General features: G+C 42.8%; 1 protein-coding gene across 1 annotated transcript in view; it reads left to right on the forward strand.

The window, feature by feature from the left end:
• The first annotated feature begins 20,621 nt into the window (after positions 1 to 20,621).
• HUNK (hormonally up-regulated Neu-associated kinase) overlaps positions 20,622 to 21,311 on the forward strand; it is a 204,467-nt gene continuing 203,777 nt past the window's right edge. Inside the window, exon 1 of the mRNA XM_075197159.1 lies at positions 20,622 to 20,688. The gene's annotated coding sequence lies outside the window, so the exon portion shown is untranslated. The remainder of the gene's footprint in view (positions 20,689 to 21,311) is intronic.

The raw sequence follows: 21,311 nt of genomic DNA on the forward strand, positions 1-21,311 counted from the left end.
AGAACAGAGGCCCGTGGCGCAAAGGCACCAGGGTAAGGAAGTCGGCCCATCATATGCCCGGTCAGAAGTAGGGACTGTGGTGCAGAGGCAGCCGCAGAACACGAGGCCCAACAGCGCCCCACCTCTCATGTCTTTGGCATGCTTTCCACCGCCAATCCCTGTGTCTCAGACTGCGAGGGATCTGGTTTTGCCTGCTCAGATACCTGATCCCAGGTTGCACCAAAACGTACAATCACAAGACAGTTTTGTTCAGTATCAGGCTAGGGAGAGGGCAGCTCTTAACTCACAGTCCCCCTTCTCTAGCTTTCAAGCGGAGGGAATGTCTCCTTTATTATTCTCACAGGATGTTAGCGGTTCCTCATTTACCCCGTTCCCCCCTACCCAGCCCATCCCTCAGGTTCACACGACAGCCTGGCACAATAACGGGACAAGGTTCCCACAGCTTGGTCAGGTGGGAAATGTGTTGCATAGTCAGGCGCAACCGCATACATGGTATATGCCTTCTCAGTCATTAGTTGGTCCCGGTTCCTATCTACCGTTGCGAAGCCCATTTCCCCAGCCCGCACAGGTCGAGTTTCGTACGCAGACGCAGTCTCAGCAAAGAATGCCGATCAGGGGTGATGCCATTGGGGAATGGTCCGCCCCTTACCCCCCTCCTAATTTTCCCATGTCTTTGCCTACCCCCTATGCTGGCACGATATCCGCTACCGTACATAGTGCCCACCTTCAAATGATGCAGACTTCTGCCTGTCAATCACAGGCGCCGTCCAGCCAATTCCCTATGCCGCCTGGTTTCAACTTAATACCATTCCCGGGCCAAGTTCTCAGTACTAACAGTGGGGCGGTGGGCACAGGGGTGAATTTACAAGGGAGCAGTCCCGCTGTTGATATGTCTTGTCATTCAGTATTACAGGGTATGCCAGGAGGCGAGTGTGTTTCCGCTGATGGTCGGGTCGAGTCGGGTCCACAGGGCGGTACTTCAACGTCGCACGGAACCAGGGAGGCGTCGCCTGCGTCCGGGCAGGAAGCAGCAAGCAGCGGTGAGTACTTAAATTGTTTTTCTCCGGTAGATCATTCATGTAGTCCTCCCATGTCATCCTCGGGTAGCAACGAATCTGACACAGAGGCTGGGCCGCGCAAGCTCATGAAAGTGTTGCAACAGCATTTTGGTGGGGCAAAAGGGGTTAGGAATTCAGGAGACGCAGTACCTGCTTATGAAGAAGGAGGTGATGGCAGTGACAAAGTGCGTTGCGCTAACACAGGGCTTACTACCGGTATTAGGCCATGCATAAGAGACCGAATAAACAAAGGTTTTTATGTAGACATTTTTTCAATCACGGGGCGTGCGAAAAAAGAGTTAGAAAAGGCAGCAAGTAAAGGAGGTATGGGTGAGGAGACATACAAAACGTTTACCAAGTGGATTTCAGGTTTCTGCTCATTCGCCGCGGTATATCTGGAAACCAGACCGGATGCCATGCGTGATATTCTGCGTTATCTGCATATGATAACAGTGATGTACGAGTCAGATGCCCCATTTATCTGGAGAGAGTATGATCAGGTGTTCAGAGAAAGGTTGAGTGGTAAGAGGGACATCCCGTTTGGTACCAAGGATGTTGAAACATGGATGGATATGGTTAGACGTTCAGTTTCAGAGTTGAGAAGTAACGCCGTGCCCAGGTTTCCAGGGCCGGGGAGGCAGGGGGCCTCCTTTCCCGCTCGCAATAAATGCTTCGCTTTCAATAGCGGTACATGTACAAGGGGAGTCGCTTGCAAATACAAACACATTTGCACCCTATGCAGAGGGACTCACCCGGCTCGGGATTGCACAAGAAGTAGAGAAGGGGCAGGCAGAGGAGGGCAGGCGTCAAGTGCTAAGCAGTAAGGCACGTTCACCAGTGAAGGTGCAAGCTTTGACTAGATGGTTGCGCCTTCATCCTGACCAACAGTTAGCAGAATTTTTATTTAGAGGATTTAGTTATGGTTTTAGCTTACCCATCAAGGGTGCTGTGTGCGCTCAGGCTGCCAAGAATTTGAAGTCTGCCTATACCTTTCCCGAGATTTTGTTAGAGAAGGTTCAAAAGGAAGTGTCTTTAGGTCGCATGGCAGGGCCGTTTGAAGTATCTCCTTTGGCAGATTTAGTGTTATCACCGGTAGGCGTAGTCCCAAAGAAACAAGCGGGGAGGTATCGTTTGATACAACACCTGTCGCACCCCCAAGGAAGTTCAGTTAATGACGCTATTGACCCGGAGGATAGTTCAGTGTTGTACCAGTCGTTTGAGGAAGCATTGGAGTTGGTTAGATCATTTGGGGAAGGGGCGTTGTTAGCAAAGCTAGACATAGAATCGGCTTTTAGGTTGTTACCCCTACATCCAGAGTCGTTCCATTATATGGGCTTTAGGCTTCCAGACGGTATATACGTAGACTTATGCCTCCCAATGGGGTGTTCTATTTCCTGCGCTTATTTTGAAAAGTTCAGCTCCTTCCTTCACTGGTGTGTGCAAGCAGGATCTGGTCATCCGGGTATTGCTCACTACCTGGACGACTTCCTTTTCATGGGGCCAGCCAATTCCCCAGTCTGCTCCAACGTATTGCGCGATGCGCAGTATCTGTTTTCAATTTTAGGGGTTCCAGTAGCTCAGGGCAAGACTGAGGGACCTATTACTTGCCTGTCGTTTCTAGGCATAGAGATTGACACAGTTAAAGGATGTTGTCGGTTGCCAGTGGAAAAAGTTAACAAGCTGGCGACTTTAATTCAAATGGCCATGCGTTCTAGGTCCCTGAAGTTGCGGAGCATACAGTCTCTCTTAGGGTCTCTTAACTTTGCGTGCAGAATAATACCCATGGGGAAGGTTTTCTGCAGGAAGCTGCAAATGGCAATCATTGGGTTCACTCGTCCTCATGCTTGGGTGACACTGTCGCAGGAAATTAGGCAGGATTTGCGCATTTGGTTGTCATTCCTCGTTAAATTTAACGGGGTTCGTATTTGGCCTAGTCCCATCGCTTCTAACGAGCAGCTGAACCTGTACACTGATGCAGCGGGCTCGACAGGATTCGGAGCCTACTTTGACGGGGAGTGGTGTGCTGCATTGTGGCCCGATCTATGGCGGCTTAGAGGGTTAGTTCAAAACCTGCTGGTTTTGGAACTTTTTCCCATTGTGGTTGCGGTGGAATTGTGGGCCGATAGGCTGGTAGGTCAACAAGTCGTTTTCTGATGTGATAACCTGGGGGTGGTGCAGTGTATCAATAAGCAGAGTTCTTCATCTCCTCCCGCTATAGCCTTACTAAGACATTTGGTGCTGCGTTGCCTGGACAAGGACATCACTTTTAGCGCTAGGCATGTTCCAGGCGTAAACAATAACATAGCAGATGCCTTATCGCGCTTTCAATGGACAAGGTTTAGAACTTTGGCTCCTCAAGCTAAGCTTACTGGCTCCCCGTGTCCCCCATCTATCTGGCAGATTGTCGAACAGGCTTGCAAGATCTAGCTGTAAGATCGTTGGCCCCTTCTACCAGGAGAGTGTATCAGGCAGCCTGGCAGCAGTGGTGTAGATTTCTGGAATCAAAGGGTCGACAAGATGGAGGTCAGAAAGAGGATATAGACGCTTTTATTTGGGAGCGTTTCAAGGAGGGTTTATCTAAGGCGGCTATGTCCTCCATGTTAGCGGGCATCTCCTTTATGGCCCGTTTATATGGGTTTAATGACGTAACAAAGGGTTTTCTTATATCAAGGGCCATGAGAGGTTGGGCGAGGGAGCAGCCATCAGTCGAGGATCATCGCAGGCCCATAGAGACGAGTCTATTGAGGCAGTTGATAGTTGCGCTGGCTAGTGTTACAAAGTCAGATTATGAAACCCTGTTGTTTAGTACTGCATTTTCACTTGCCTTTTTTGGCGCATTCAGAGTCAGCGAATTGGTTTCCCCCTCTAAACATGTTATCGGCAATGCGCTAATGGCCAGGCATGTTTTACTTGCACATAATGTCCTCTCTTGTAAGATTCTCAGATCAAAGACGGATCAAATGAGCAAAGGGTATTGGATGTCGATCAAAGCTCATGAGGACCAGAGTATCTGTGCGTTTATGTTATGCTCTAGATTGGAGGGGGTCCGACCCAGTGGATCTGAGCCATGGTTGATACATTTGGATGGGGCTCCATTGACCAAGTTTCAGTTCAATGCAGTACTTAAAGCTACGCTGAAGCATGTTGGTTTGAACCCAGAGTTGTACGGTACCCACTCCTTTCGGATTGGGGCAGCTACTGCAGCGGCTGGGAGAGGAGCGTCTATATCTGCAATTAAGTCTATAGGTAGATGGAAGTCTGATGTTTATAAGAAATATGTTAGACCTGAGCTAGGCTAGCAGCCCCCTTCGTTGTACGTTAGCCCAGGGCTCCTCTGCTCGTCGCTTTTAGCGGGGGCGTGGAGGGATTTTTCTCATCCTTTCTGGATCAAGGCCTGATTAGTGGTGCGCCTCCATGAATGGTTGGGTGTTTACCTCCACCTGGGTCAACGTTTAAACCCCATATCACTTTACTGTTATTGTAGGCTTATAATATTATTTGAAGGTTTGTTGAAAGAATGTTTTTATATATGATATGTGGTTACGGTTGATATGGAGCTGATATGGGAATGGTAAGTGGTTGGAAAGAGGTTTTATCAGAGGAGTGGTAAAGGTGGCAGGTAAAGGAGTTGTAAACTGAGGTTGATGGGTCAAGAGGATCGTGGTGTGCGATCTGGTTTTAATGCGGATTTTATTTACAGGTACATCGGATCGAGAGAGACAGATATGGTTGGTAGGTCATTCCTATGTGTACTGGGCATCCAGGCACGATAGGGAGGTAAGAGGTTCGGTAATACCTGATTCGTTTCAAATTAAATGGTTTGGTTATAGGGGTATGCAGTGGAGTGCTCTTATTCCTTTGTTGAAGAAATTGGAGTGTAGTGAAGGAAGACCAGACGTTTTAGTGTTGCATCTAGGGGGTAACGATTTGGGTAAAGGGAAGTCCCTTGATCTTTTTATAGCAATAAGAGAAGATTTGCGCGATATTCAGGCTTACTGGCCGCAAGTGCGCATATGCTGGTCTAATATTATACCTAGGCTTAGGTGGAGGTCCCCCATATCGATGGCCATTATGAAAACACTGCTTTCAAAAGCCAATAGAATGGCGAGAAAGACGTTGCAGTCCCTGGGAGGGGTGGTTATTCCTCATCCTTTGATCACAGCTACAAAAGTTCATTTATATAGGCAAGACGGGGTGCATTTGTCGGTGGTAGGGAATGATTTGTTTATAGAGCAGATTGGGTGGTCTTTGGTTGAGGTCATTAGGTCACTTGGTGGCGGGCTGTCTGACCTTTAAGGTCGTCAGCTTGGCAGGAGAGCCCTTGCAGTTGGCAACTCGGGCGTACGGTGCTATCGCTGATTGGCTAATGCCACCACATACTTCGAAGCATCTTGGTTCGTGGTTACCCGGTACGGGAACCCTGTGTTCTGCATTGTACGGCAATTCATTCGTGAGCCCTGAAGTGATGTGGTCACTATTACGCCAGATTTAGCACCGGCCAATCGTAAGGGACTAGGTCCCGGTATCAGTGGTAGGCCGGGGGGCCGTACACTGTTTGGTTTAGCTTTTATTTAGTTAGCTGAAAGCAAGTGCTCTCGCCCCACCAGGTTTATACATTTAATAAACTGTGACCTTTTTTAAGCCATAGCTGAAGTTGTCGGTGTCTTTATTTACTAGTGGTAAGAGGTATGATTGTACATGAGGAGAGGTTGTGCGCGGAAGAAGGAATCTGTGGTATGAAGTTTATGAGAAGTGAGGCACATTAAGCCAAACGTCCTTAAACTTATCCACATGTTCAGAAGCATAGCACTTACCCATTGAGGGTTAAGTTGTTGGTCACCTCCAGCCAATAGAATCCTGTGGGAGTGTTTAGGTTTGTGTGCCCATATATTCTCACGCAGAGGATGCTGGGTCTCTTCCGTCGCAGAAATCCCCTCCCACCCACCCTGTTGTTTGTTTTTTCTTTGTTATATTATAAGGTTTGGTAGTCACAGAGTAAGTAAGGTTAAGCAGGAGAGCCCTTGCAGTTGGCAACTCGGGCGTACGGTGCTATCGCTGATTGGCTAATGCCACCACATACTTCGAAGCATCTTGGTTCGTGGTTACCCGGTACGGGAACCCTGTGTTCTGCATTGTACGGCAATTCATTCGTGAGCCCTGAAGTGATGTGGTCACTATTACGCCAGATTTAGCACCGGCCAATCGTAAGGGACTAGGTCCCGGTATCAGTGGTAGGCCGGGGGGCCGTACACTGTTTGGTTTAGCTTTTATTTAGTTAGCTGAAAGCAAGTGCTCTCGCCCCACCAGGTTTATACATTTAATAAACTGTGACCTTTTTTAAGCCATAGCTGAAGTTGTCGGTGTCTTTATTTACTAGTGGTAAGAGGTATGATTGTACATGAGGAGAGGTTGTGCGCGGAAGAAGGAATCTGTGGTATGAAGTTTATGCTGTTTATTTATTAAGATATATTTATATAGTGCCTACATATTATGCAGAGCTTTACATGGAATATTTAATAAGTCACACCAGTCTCTGACCCAGTGGAGCTTACAAACTATTTTCACACACTAGGATTAATTTTGTTAGAAGCCAATTAAACAAGTGGTTATGTCATTTGGAGTGTAGGAAAAAACCCCACACAAACACAGGGGAACATGCAAACTCCAAACAAATACATGATCTGTGAGGCAGAGGTGCTAACCATTAAGCCACCTAGGGGTATATTTACTAAACTGCGGGTTTGAAAACGTGGAGATGTTGTCTATAGTAACCAATCAGATTCTAGCTGTCATTTTGTAGAATGCACTAAATAAATGAAACCTAGAATCTGATTGGTCGCTATAGGCAACATCTCCACTTTTCAAAACCCGCAGTTTAGTAAATCTAGCCCCTAGTATGTGTTGGGTGCAGCAGATACATTAATTCTGAATCCAATATATAGCCACATTGCATCTGAAAAAGTTCTATGCCAGCATAATATTTAGTCATGAAAATGAGCATTTACTAAGAGGTACCATAGTACCCCACAGAGATCTTGTGGCGCAATGTAAATAAATGAACAAAAACATGTAAATTGCCATCTTTCGTTATTCTCACTAATTGTGTCTGTCTGCCTCAGTAGCTGCAAGAGTCTCTATAACCATTGCGCATATGACCAGTAAAGAAGGACCCCTTAGGTCCAGTACTGTTATATAGGGTAACAACCTCCGAGGAGGCACCATTAATAGCTATCCTAGCCAAAGGAGCAGTATATAATGCATGCATGCCTAACAAGAACTTGCCTCTTATTCCTAATTGAAGCATAAATAGCATATAAGGCACGAAATTCTGTGTACCACCTTCTCGTGTCGACAGGGAATATTAAGGAGGTGGATTTTCGGTCACTTGCTGTGTTATCCCTGTCTACAAGGTATAAACACTACTTAGTCATTGTAATTCAGAGCAGCAAGGGTCCTGTTTAAGTGGGTTAGGATTCTAACAAAGGTCTTGTAATAAGCAGCCGCGAAGCTATCCGTTCCTGATGTTCTTTCCGCCTTCTGACTCCTCTAGTTTAAGCGTGTCAGGCACCGTCCCCGCATCGCGATCATGAAGCGGTGATGGCAGCCTGTCATTTCCGGCTGAGGCAGCTCTGTTGCTAGGCAACAGAGAAGCAGTATCCCCTGGCCGTCAGAGGCGCTGCAGAGCAGGCACAATAGCGCGCCTCGTCGCTAGGCAACGGGGCGCTATTCTCAGCTTCGGTCGGCTGTCAATGACACTTCTGACCGCCGACCTATCATGTCCAGGGTCCCTCTATATAAACCTGACTCTGGCACCATTAGGGTGCCAGAGTATCAGTTCTATTTCCTGCCTCCAGCGTTCCTAGTATTTATTCTTTTGTTTCCCCTGTATCACCCCTGCTTGTTTGACTACCCTCTTGGATCCTGTTTCTGCTTGTGTGCCCTCCTGGTTTGACCTCGGCTTCCCTGACCATTCTCGTGGATCTCCTTCTGCACTGCATTGTCTTCTTGGTTGAACCCGGCTTGTCCTGACCTCCCTCTGCGCTATTACACTGGTGACTGTCCTGGAGAAACGCGACCTGCGCACCTCTTGCAGCAAAGTCCAAACCTCCTTGCAGGGGTCCTTGGCGAAAACCCGGGGAAGTGTTAGACTCCTCACCTCCCTGTACAGTCGAGCCAATACCAGTTAGTAGCTCCATCCAGCTGACAGTCCTGACAAAGCGATTTCCTCTTCCGTAATATCACTGCTCAGGCTCTCAGCAACCTTGGGGGAACGCCTTGAGATTGGGCCATAAGCATGGAAGCCAAGGATCTCCAGAAATGCAGGTGCTGAGTCAGATTTCTAGCCAAGATTATATCAATTTGTGTAATGTTTGCAAATTCCATAGTGATCATTTTAGGATTGTGTTTTTGCTTTGTCACCTTTATTGTAGAGTGTTTGACATTGGAGGGTTCTAGCCGGCTGTCTGGAGACAAGTAGATTAAGCTCAGCCTTAAGGTAACAGGTATTGCAAGTATTATTTGTTTGCAAGTATTATTCGGTCCAGACTTTGTTTGTATTTGAATTCCAATTATTTTAGTTGTGTATTGAGGGCGTTTAATTTAGCTAACTTTTTTTCTTTTTCTGTTTAGTAGCCGTGCTAAGCAGGTGTCCTCTCAGGAGTCTATATGGGCTATCCACGGGATAGCTGGGGACATTTCAGGGTGATCTACCAGCGCTAAGCAAAGACATACTGGACTGGTTACCCTATAACAGAGGAAACTGCAACGTGGGTCCCCCTGTCACTCAGGCCTAGTCTGCTCAGCATGGGGCTGAATTTCCCAGGGAAATTGAGCCCGCCCAAAAAAAGTTAGAAGAAAACACCCCCATGCTGAAATAACTATGGCTCCTCCCAACACCTTTGTGTAATGAATTTGTAAAATATTGTATTTTTCGGCTGTACACTGTTGGTCCCAACGTGACATTTGTCTGATCCTGTATGTCCTACTTGCCATAACCTGGTGGCATGTTTACATTGGATTCATTTTCCAGAATACTAGCCAAATAAAACAAACAGTAAAACAAACAGTTTAAATAAGACAAGCAAGTGTAATGAGAATACTATACATATAATACTATAAACAATAACAATAAAGCAAAAGTCCAAGCATACTTTTTGAGCATAAGTGGTCATAAGTGTGGAGAGGGGAAAACCCATATAGGATTCAAAATTAAATCAATTCAAATATACATGTACATCCGTAGAATATGAGCTATAATCTCCACAAAAGTAGGAAGAACTGTCCATATAAAAGTGTGATATCCACTGATGACGAGTAAAAAACAAGACTTGTAGTCCCAATATGCTGTAATATCCAGAGTCCAATAGATTGGAATGTGTAATTGCAGTCACCAGCACAGTTTAGTTTAGTTAGGAATATGCTGAATCAGTATATTGTCAATTACTTGTAGTTTCGTGGCCAAGATGGAAATATTGCTGTTATCGAAGGACCATAGGCGAAAATACGCGGTCTGAGGTTGTGGGTATAAGGACTCACCCCTCTCTTTGGTCGATTCCCCATCTGCTCCGGTCCTCAAGCTTCTCCTCAGTTTTGAACCGCACGCCGTCTTCTCCTTCCAGATGTGCGGTATGTCATCCACCGGTGAACAGTCTGTAGTGCGCATGCGCATGCGTCCGTATTGGAAGTGTGCCGCAATGTCTTTCATCGGATAAAAGTTGGAAAAACAAATATTTAACAAATGTTGAAATATAATACAGTTTGTAACCTTACGCGTTTCGCCCCAAAGGGGCTTCCTCTGGGATATTTGGCAACAAGTGGTAGTCTAAGGCTGATCAATCCTCTCATTTAACAATGTCCGATTTGCATATCCTAATCGTGATTGGTCGTTTGCTTTGATTGACATAAGTGAGGTTTGCCTTGAAAAAGCTCAGTGTAGTGAAACGCGCGTCGGCGTCTCACGCGTTGTTCCTCTCCTCTTATTATACTACAATATACAATCTATTAGGAGGTATATTTAGGTATACAACGAAGTAGGGTAGAATTGAAGGGCTACTATTAGCACAGTGAAACTATTCGATCAGTTCAAACCAGCTCACGGGTTAGGTTGATTAGGACCTAAGTCCGGCAGCAGCTGAGCCAGCATGCACAGCATATACAAATAGTGGTATACCATGCCAAATTCATTAATCAGCTCTGTTTCATTTTAAGCTGAAGGATATAACATATGCAAGTGCTGATATAAGCTAGTGCATTAAAACTTATTGTATTCAGAGTTATGAATTATAAAACGTATACACGTTGACCCATTGTTCTTATCTCAAGCACTTTTTGAACTTAGAGAGTGCATATTTTCCCGTTATATCGGTTCTGAATATCGGAGCTCTATATATATCATATCATCAAACCCATAGATTAGAGAACAAAAGAGTAGATTTCTGGTTTATCATAGCGGAATCTATTAGCAACTCTATGCGCAGACATTGACTACAATATTACAGACAATTGCAGCATCTATACTGTCTGGACTCTTATACTATATGGGAAAGAGAGAATAATGTACATGACCATTAACTAATAACTCTGCAATATAGGCATCCACCTTACTTATAGGATATGCAAACATATCATTAAGCAAAGAACTGGTCACTGTGATATAATATTGATGATGAATACACAATCTTCCACGTAATTAAAGAGGAGAAATATACCCTCCTGGCAATGTCTATACTGATAGTGGACACAACAAATCCCTGCTATATTAAGTTATTGAGAAAATCATATCCTCAATGTTAGAGATCGCGGCGGCCGCGGGCACCGCCGCGACTCTCCAGGATCCTCCAATGACGTCCCGGCCGTTGCTACGGTAACCGGGACATCACATCCGGTTTCCACGTCCCGGTTGCCTGGGCAACAACCGGGACGCTACAGATTCCCTGACGCCAGCTGGTTAATAGGCGGACGCGCGCGCACAGGGCTAGTTAGGTGAGAGCCAATCATGGCTGTCCAGGTGCCTAGGAGGCAGCTTGTAGAGGAGTCAGGTATTAGTATGCAGCTGAGCACTGCATTACGATTGGCCACCAGCACTTCTATCTATTAGGCTTCTCCTGTGTGGGCTCCTCTCGGATTGGCTGCTTGAACTATTTAAGGCAATGAGGACTGAGCCTCATTGCCGGTTATAGCGTTCTGTCCTCAGTTCTGCTGCCTGCTTGTGCTATCCATTTTGGTTCCTGCTACCTTGAATTTGACTACCCGTGTTTTGAACCCTGCTTGTTATTGGACCTGTGACCCTTCTCTTCTGACCTTGACCTTTTGTCTGGAATTCGGATTTTGCTTCTCTGCCTGTGAGTTTGACCCTTCGCTTGCCCTTGGATATTGCATCTGTGCCTGTGACCTTTTGACCTAGGATTCTTCTTATACTACAGTCCACCAATCACTCCACTCCTGGGAACTCCTTTAAGTCAGTATACGTTACTCGACCCTCGGTCGGCCCGCAGCCCAGTCTGTCCCCATCACTAGGGGCTGCAGCGAACACCTGGCCTTCTGAGTAGTTCCCGAGTTTCACTGTACTGACTTGGGAGTTCCTAACACTCAATTACGATCATCTAATAGAACAAATATAAATATTGTTGCCTTCACCCTACTCCGTTATACTTTCACACCCTAATTGCTATTTCATTTATATATAGATAGAGAGGACGGCTCGTACTAGGAGTATTTTGCTAGTCTTAACAGTTTTTGCAATGTCTTGGTCATTTACTAATTTTAATATTTCACTGCTCTACACATTACTAAAATATTATTTTTAATGTATACTAATAAACTTTGAAAGTGATTAATATTATTCATATCCTGAGAGTGCCCCAATTAACACATATTGGTTCTCTGTTATTGTGAATAAGTGAGATACCATCTACAAGTTCATCATTGGTCTGGTTCAAAGTGCTGTAGAAAGCATTCTACACAGGAGTTAGGTGCAAATAGAGATACAAATGAAACATATATAGAGAATGTTCATAAATAACAAGTGCAGAGGAAGATTGTATAAATTGGTGGCGTAAAGACAGAGATGGTAGATGAAGCAAGATATATGCTGAACTAAAGGAGGATATATGTAAAAAGTTTACAGCAGCAAATTACAGACAGGTGTTTCGATCAAAGTCTATATTTAGACCTCCTGGTGCAAAGGTTTTCGAGGTATAAATAAATTTTGCTTCTTTTTTTTACTTTATGTAAACCTATGATCATCGAACATTTGTTTCTCCCCTCCTACTCTGTTGTATATCTTTGTGTCATTTGCAAAAATGCATACGTTTCCTTCAATACCATATGCAATGTCACCAATATACTAAAAAGCACTGGTCCAAGTACAGATCCATGGGGTACTCAACTGGTACCCTTTCCCTCCTGTGAATGTACTCCATATACTATAACTCTCTGTTTTTATATCCTGCAACCAAGATCTTATCCATTCAACCATCTTAGATTCCAATCCCAAGCTTTTGAGTTTGTTTAACAGTCTGCGATATGGGTTTTTGCAAATATTCATTCGCTGAACATGGTAATGAGATAGATGGTAACTTGTTCAGTTATAGCTCTAATTACCATTTCCTCACTATTGTCATAATGAATTAGCCACATGCAATTTGTTCTAGTCTCACATATGGACTGGTTATTGTGCTTTTCCGGTGTAGACTTATTAACTACATCACTCAGGTGACATCCTGATTTGCTATGCTATTTAGCTCAGTCTGTCTTCTACCCAGAACCCTGTCACAGACAAATTTGGACTGATTCCTGTGATACTGACTGATTATCTCTTAGCTCATCTATGAACCCAGATGCGCAAATTTCCTATTGGCAGGCAGGTTTCTCACATGATTTGGCCGTTAAGTATCATTTCTTATTGCCGCTTATTTAAATTTCCAAGCTAATTATCAAATTAGTCTAGCTGGGTCACTGCCGGCGAGAAGTATCTGAACCTCTTGGACATTCATTTGGATGTTACACTCTGATGTGCTGGTACAGTTATAAGAAGTTAGACCGGTACGGATGGGAGGAATCAGGTAAAGCTCCCTCATCACCGATGAATCTCCTCTTCGACACGGCTGATGTTAATGCCGGATGGCGTTAACATTTGAGGTGATAAAGATACAAACAGCGCCTTTCTACGCTTTTAAATTCACCTTTTGTGCATTCCCCATAGAGCTCTATAGGTAGGGCGATGATAGGTGAAACCTGGGTTAAACCTTTGATAAATTGAGTGCAATGATAAAAGAGTATTTCTCTCAACAGCAGCTTTCAACAGAGTTTAGGCTTAACACTCATTAATAAATATACCCCATATTGAGAACATTCAGGAACTCTTTTTCAACCATGCATGAAAACGTAAGAGGTAGAGACTAAATTACGTTGTCTCTGTTTCTAAATTCTTGTGCTCTACCCATGATGTATTTATGTACAGAGAGACACAGATAAGTGTTCTTATCTACAGATCAGTGCCCCGATACCAATTTATGGCACATGTCGTAAAAGCTACAACCTCTGTGAATCTCTGTTTAAGTTCTGTGATACCTCAGGACATCTCAACAAGGTGACAGGAGGCTAAGCAGCTGGGATAAGTTTAAATAAAGAGCAATAAGGATACATATATTTTCTCAAATATCACACTTACAGAAGTGATGTTTGTAAATTAAGGGAAACTTATGACCTGTTGTGTGGTGGTAACATCGGCTTTCTAGGACATTCTGGTAAGAAGTTAGGCCAGTGTAAATAATCCCTGACTTAAAAGGTGTTTTGAAAAGACATCTGTAAAACTCTATTATTCTGTTTACTCCTTTTAATTTTACAAGAAAACTATTGTCAATATCTTTGCATGTCATTTTATTAACTGTTTTGCATCTTAAGGATTGTGGATTTATTTTCCATATTAAATCACACTTAATAAGTTCATGTCTCTGGGCCTGATTCATTACTGATCTTATCTTGACACCAGTCAGGGAAGGTCTAGAGTGCTTTCATCACAGGGTAAGGAGGGAGGTGGAAAGGCTCACCACATCTTCCTAGGCAATGTGTGGAAAGACCACCTCATTCATTGCGCTCATAAGAAGGGGAGAATGTTAAAGTTTGGGAATACCTGATATCCTCCTCACAAACTTCATTATTACTAAAAATAGATGGGAGTAAAGATCATCAAGTTACCTTAGTGGTTAGCACTTCTGTCTAACACCACTGGCATCATGAGTTCAAATACCAAACATGTCCTTGGCATCTGTGTGCAGCTTGTGGGCCTGAACCATTAAGGAAAGGAACACAAGAGGAACTGTGGCCAAATCAGCAGATGTTTTTAATTAGCAAGGGATAGTATTAGGATAGTATTCAGCACATAAGGAAAAATATGGTTATTTTTTTCAAGTAACACACAAACACTTGTTAGCTTTATTTTAACTCTGACATTCAAAGTTGATCTACAACATGCTCTACCCCAATTATAAATCTGTCCTCATATTATAAATTTACCTCCCCTCAAATGCAACTTTGTTACGCCAAGGTGCATTTTTTATTTATTATAATGTTTAACTATCAAAAATGATTCTGGCCCAGAGGACACATTAACATTATTATGTGCATGCTGACATCTATTACTATGAATGGCCTAAGACTCGGAGGGGGGTGGGTTGATTTTGTGGGGACAGGCTCCTTTGAGGTAAATGCAACTATTTTGTATGGTAACCTTGCTATTTCTTCATCTACGGCTTGTATGTTATGTTATGTACTCAGCTTTACAAAAAAAAATGCAATGCCACTAAGCACGGTGGCTCGGTGGGTAGCACTTCTGCTTTACAGCATTGGGGTCATGAGTTCAATTCCCAACCATGCCCTTATCTGTCTCAACTTTGTGGGCCTGAATAAGGGAAATAAAGTTAGCCAACCAGGAACTTTGAACCTTACCCAAACCATGTTGACCCATGTAAAATAAAGCTTAATGTATGTGGTAAATATGCAATCATTATTTGCAAAATTTACATAAATACATGTATTATAATTACATTAAAAAGACACACACACACAACTTTTTGTTTTTTTTAATTATATTAAAAAATAAATTACGCCACAGGTGCATACACTACAGGAGCGGTTAGAGATAGGAAGTGAACCAGGAGAGAACTGTGTCATGATGGACAATGGAGTGAAGGGCGTGTAGCAGAAGAGGGTGTTCAACAGTGTCCAAAGCAGCAGAGAGTTATAGGAGAATGAGTATTGAGAAATTAAAAATATTTATATTTACTCATAAACACCTTTTCATTAATCAAATAAAACACAAATTAATAACAAACTGTACATACAAAATCTTTTAATATAAAAAAAACAAATACAAACACATGGATGTTGGTTTGATCCAATGTTAAAGGTATTGCAAGGCAGGTCATAATGGCTGTCTTCTTTATCTGTTTAAAATATTAGAGAAAAAGAGATCAACCTTAAGCCATAAAATATTATATAAATAAAATATTACTTGACTGTGCATTCAAATCAATAAACAGACAACTTACTGTATGTACTTTACCTGGGCAGAAAAGAACATTCACATAGTGAGTCAGATATATGATTAACACAGACTATGGTTGATTACAGAACATTTTTCAGGTGAGGCAGATATCTCGCAGCTAAGGCCTGGTAGTACATCAATGAAAGCCTTTAGTTTGGCCTTTTTACAGCTAAGCTTTAAGAGTCAACCATCAACATTATTTTTATAAGTGCTATAGCTATAAAACTCAAATCTGAAAATCTCAGCAGGGGCAGAAGCAGCCCTTACAGCCCAATTAGAAATTAATTGCAGATTTCAAAGGTAAAAATTTTTGTCAGTCAAAACTGTCTGATGCATGCATTTGTTTACGTTTTGAAAAATAAAACAAGCCTTTACTTTCATCACCAAACAACAATTGTATTTTTAAAATGTAACAGAATTAAAGAGTGATATAAACCATATTAGAAAAATATTTTACCTTACAAAACAGGAACCTGAAGTGGCCTCCACAGTTTCAGGAGGGCTGCGGATCTGTTGGATAAACATTTAACATGGGGAAGTGCCAAAACACATAAGAATCATTTTACAAGATATTGGATTAAAAAGCTTTACCCTCCCCCCAAAAAATAAAAAAGGTTAACAATTATAATACAAAAGCACACACGTTAAAATGCACATTACATATGAAAATCAAAATATACCGTTATTGTGCAGCATAAAATATCTTACAAACACAAACTTTTAAAGTGTCTATAAAAGAGTAAGAGAAAAGATAACTATCAATACAAATAAAAGTCCACTATAGACTCCTAACCAACTTCAAGTGTGCATGAAGCAGTCTTTTATAGTGGATTGTAATGAGACAAGTATTTGCAAGTGTATGACCCACTGGTATCAGATGACGAGATCTGATGCTGGGTCTATGCAACACTGCTTATCTGTTGTTTCATTTTATACTTAGTAAACTATGTTTGCTTCTATTTCTGATTGGGATTTATTCTGAGATGCATTTGCATAGACATTCTTATTTTAATATTTTGGAAATGGACATGATCCTTCATGTCCGTAATTAAAAAGGTGTGTGTAATTGTTCATTTAATTATGCTTATTAACACTTTAAGTTGCAACTAGTGCCTGTGCTGTGTTGTATGTTTGTTTCCATCAGAAGTATTCCTTAGTGGTTAGACAATCCACTTTTCATCAGTGGGGTCATGCGTTCGATTCCTGACCCATTTTGTGGAACTTGCCTATATTGCAGAGACAAGCAGCTGTTCCAAATAAAGTGAATCCAAACAAATAGAAAAAATATCCACAACTAAAAGCAAATAACACCTAAGTCCCCCCAAAAAAGGCAGGAGGCAAAAAATGACAAACAATTTAAAGTCCAACTATTATTATTATTGCTATTACATCAATGAATTTACATTGCAAATTATTAAAACTGTGCATCTAACATGGATTTAGGGCAAACATATTTCATTGTATAATTATTGACATCAATAAAAATTATAAAGAAAAAAAATTGTTATGAGAGAAGTGTATGCAGGTGTATATTGTGCATATTTTTTTTAATTTATGGGTTTTTAAAGGAAACATTGTTTTTACAACAGTTTAGTGTGGTGGCTTATTTGGCGCTGCTGGTGTGTGTAATTGTTAATTTTTCACAGTAACAGTTTAGCCTGCCAGTAGCACTAGAGTTGCATGTAATGGTGTATTGTTGAACTTTTCGTTCTAGTCTATATCATGTACATATTGTTTCCATCTGCATGTTGGCTTAATGGTTAGACAATCTACCTTCCAACAGTGGGGCCATGAGTTTGAATCCTCAGTCACAGCCTTATCACAGCCTTATCTCTGTGGAGTTTAAATATCCTCATGTTTGTATGGGTTTTATGTGTCCCTTATGGAAGAGTATGCATGATTTATGTATTCACATTTTATCTATATAGTTCTAACAAATTCAGCTGTTGTGCCTTTCATTTATACTAGCGTATTATTAGCTGTTTAATATTTTTTTTTAAACAAATTAAGGTATAGACTAACTATTAGATATTACACATCAACCACTTCACATTGCAATTTATTTCTACTGTGCATCCACCATGGTTGTTTAAAAAAAAAGGTATATTGTTTAATGTTTGACATTAATATAAATTTTTTTAAAAATTTTTTAGAGTAAAGATTTTAGGATGTATGTTGTGTATATTTAGTTGTGAATGTTTTAAACAAACAATGCTTTCTTTGCTCTGTAGTGTTGTTATTCAGCGCTGCTGCTATAGCTTTTTTGGACTTAAACATGACCCCGAGCTTCCTTAAGTTTAAGCAAGAAGTTAAGAAAAATGCTAAGCATTTCTTCTTATCTGTCCAACGGATCCGGAGGTAAACGCCTACTCTTCTTAAGTCAGTACGCCCATTCCCCTCCCTTTCCCAACACTTTTTTCTTAAGTGATCGGAGAACTTCTTAACTGCAGTAAAGAAGGATTTCAATCTTAACTTAAGAAATTCTTAACTTACGCTACAAATATTCCTTCTTATCTCCCTTTTCTGGGCATGAGCAGAGAAGATTTTCGGAAGATCCACAAAAAATGGCAGATAAGATCAGTAATGAATTTCCAATTCACATGTCAGACTTAGCTAGGTTTTAGAATGCTACATATTTAAAATAGAGGAGATCATTTGGCTTATGATAACTCTGGGTCAGGTGGGATTATTTGTTTTATGATAACTCTGATAAAGGGAGTTGTGGGAGTCTCCAAAATAATACTAGTAGGTTAATTGGCTGCTGACAAAATTAACCCAGGTCTGTGGGTGTCTGTGTGTGTGTTGGGGAATTTAGACTGTAAGCTCCAATGGGGCAGGGACTGATGTGAACGACAAATATTATTTGTACAGATTCTGCACTGCAGAATTGGTGGCTATATATAAATAAATGATGATGATGATGTTTAGTTTAGATAAAGGGAGAGCCAAAGGCTTCCTGAATAAGAGTGTCAGCTCTTCAAACCAACTCTTGGTGGTGGCATAATTTTTAGAACAAAAGTTACGTGGGATAGACAGGGCGAGTTTTAATCATTTTTAAGCAAACCAGAAGGTTTTTTGATTAAACCTGTGACACACATCATGTAGGCTCAGTGAGTGCTAGATTGTGATAGAAGCAGATTTGCTTGTCCTTTTATTTGCATCTCATCTCATGACCCTGACCCTGGCTTTGCTTTGACTTCTCCCTGACAATGTCATGGACCTTCTTGCTTCTAACCTCTGGCTTGTCCGACCCTCCTTTTGTCTGTGCCTGCAGACTGTTACATTACCTGTGTTCCTGTTCCAAAGCTGTCAGCTTACCTGGACTTCCGTGTACTTCTGCCTGCAGACCGTTACACCTCCTCTGTTCCAGTCTCCTAGCTGTCCGCTTCACTGGACCTCCGTGTACTCCTGCCTGCAGATTGTTACACCTACTCTGATCCAGCTCCTGTGCCTGCAGACTACTGCACCTTCAGCTATCTGGCTCTTATGCCTGCAGATTACGGCACCTTCAGCTATCCGGCTCCTATGCCTGCAGACTACTGCACCTTCAGCTATCCGGCTCCTATGCCTGCAGATTACGGCACCTTCAGCTATCCGCAGGGCCGCCGAGAGGGGGGGGAGCGGGTACAGTTTACCCGGGCCCGGCCATGCCAGGGGGCCCGGGCCGGGCCCTCGCTGCTAATTAAATTTATTTATTTTTTTATTTTATTTTTCTCTCTTGCGCTTTTTTTTTTTTTAACTTTTTTTATTTTTTTTCCCGCGGGGGGGGGGGGGGGGTGGTCTTGGGTTTCTTGGGAGCTGTAAGAAGAAATTAATTAAAAAAAAAAAAAATACTCACGTGATCGCGCGGCGCCGTGTCCCTCCTCTCCTCCATTCACACTGACTGCCGGGCGTGACGTCATCAAGTCACGCCTGTCAGTCAGTGAGGAGCGCCGCAGCCAGCAGGAAGAAAGAAGACAGAAGAGGAGACAGAAGAGCAGAAAAGAAAAGAAAGAAGTTGACAAAAGGTAAGTAAAGAAACGGAGAGGCTAGGGGAGGAAAACAGGGAGGGACAGTACTATAAAGAAAGGGGACAGAGAAACAGAGGAGGAAAAAAAGGAGAGAGCCACAGAGTAATAAAAAAAAAGTGGGAGAGAGGAACAGAGGAGGAAAAAAAGGAGGGAGCCACAGGGGAATAAAAAAAAAGTGGGAGAGAGGAACAGAGGAGGAAAAAAAGGAGAGAGCCACAGGGGAATAAAAAAAAATTGGGGAGAGAGGAACAGAGGAGGGAAAAAAAGTGGGAGAGAGGAACAGAGGAGGAAAAAAAGGAGAGAGCCACAGAGGAATAAAAAAAAATTGGGGAGAGAGGAACAGAGGAGGGAAAAAAAGTGGGGAGAGAGGAACAGAGGAGGAAAAAAAAGTGGGAGAGAGGAACAGAGGAGGAAAAAAAAGTGGGAGAGAGGAACAGAGGAGGAAAAAAAGTGGGAGAGAGGAACAGAGGAATAAAAAAAGTGGGAGAGAGGCACAAAGTAAAAAAGAAGGGGGAAAAGCAGCATGGAGGTCGCAGTGTGAGCATAAGGGGGTACAGTGTAGTTGTGATGAAGGGGCACAGTAATGTGTGTGATGGCACAGGGGGCTTGTTGCAATGTAGTGTGTGTGAGGTAGGTGGCGGCTAATTAATGGGCGCTATTTTGTTTGTAGGGTGATGGTGAGGCAATTTAATAGTAGGGACTATTAATTTAAGATGGGGTGGTTTGGGGGCTATTGAATCTTGGGATGAGTTTAGGGAGAATGAGGTCTATTTATTAAATGTGACTATGAATTATTTAATGGCAGTGATGGTTGCGGGAAATAGGTATTGCTGGGGCTGTTTGCAGGAAGTGAAATAGGTTTATTTATTAAATGTGAATACTATTATTTTAATGTTGGGGCTGGAGGAAGGCCTAATTATTAATCGTGAGTGCTATTGATTTAAGGCCGGGGCTGGCTGTAATTTTCTAAATGTAGCCATTTTTTTTTCAAAATAGGTCCTTCAACATTCCTGGATCCGGACAAGCCACAACTAAAGAAACCAGCAGCCACAGGTGGAGAAAGTGAGAAGAACAGGTAGGAGAGAGCAGCACAGTGTGTGAAATGTTGTGATTCTAGTAGGGACAATACCAATTTTTGGTGAATGTTGTGCCCAATGTAAGGTGTAGGGCAAGACTGAACTGTTTGTGTACACACTGCATTGTTTGTATACTACACTGTGGTGGTAGATGTCCTGAAAGTCAGGAGTGCTTGAACATATGTGACGCTCCGGCGAATTGAGAGCCTAGTGGTTTTTATGTTAGCCACGCCCCAATGGCACGTTTGCCACGCCCCAAATGCATGACCACACCTCCCAAAATTTTTGCACCGCCGTTTGGCTAGCCACGCCCCTGAATGTATGACCATACACCTAAATTGTTTTGCGCCGCCGTAAGGCGGCGCAAAAAAATTTTGGGGCTTACTTGAATATGAGGGGGGCCCCATGAATTTGTTGTACCCGGGCCCTGAATTCTTCTTGGCAGCCGGCTCCTATGCCTGCAGACTACTGCACCTTCAGCTATCCAGATCCTGTGCCTGCAGACTACTGCACCTGCAAACTGTTGTACCACCTCTGGTCCAGCTCTAAAGTTTCTCTACAACAGGGACCTCTGTTCACTCCAGTACCTGCAGACTATCGTTACCACCTGGTATCCTGCTAC

Source organism: Mixophyes fleayi, chromosome 2 (genome assembly GCF_038048845.1).
Source record: "Mixophyes fleayi isolate aMixFle1 chromosome 2, aMixFle1.hap1, whole genome shotgun sequence".
NCBI lineage: Eukaryota > Metazoa > Chordata > Amphibia > Anura > Limnodynastidae > Mixophyes > Mixophyes fleayi.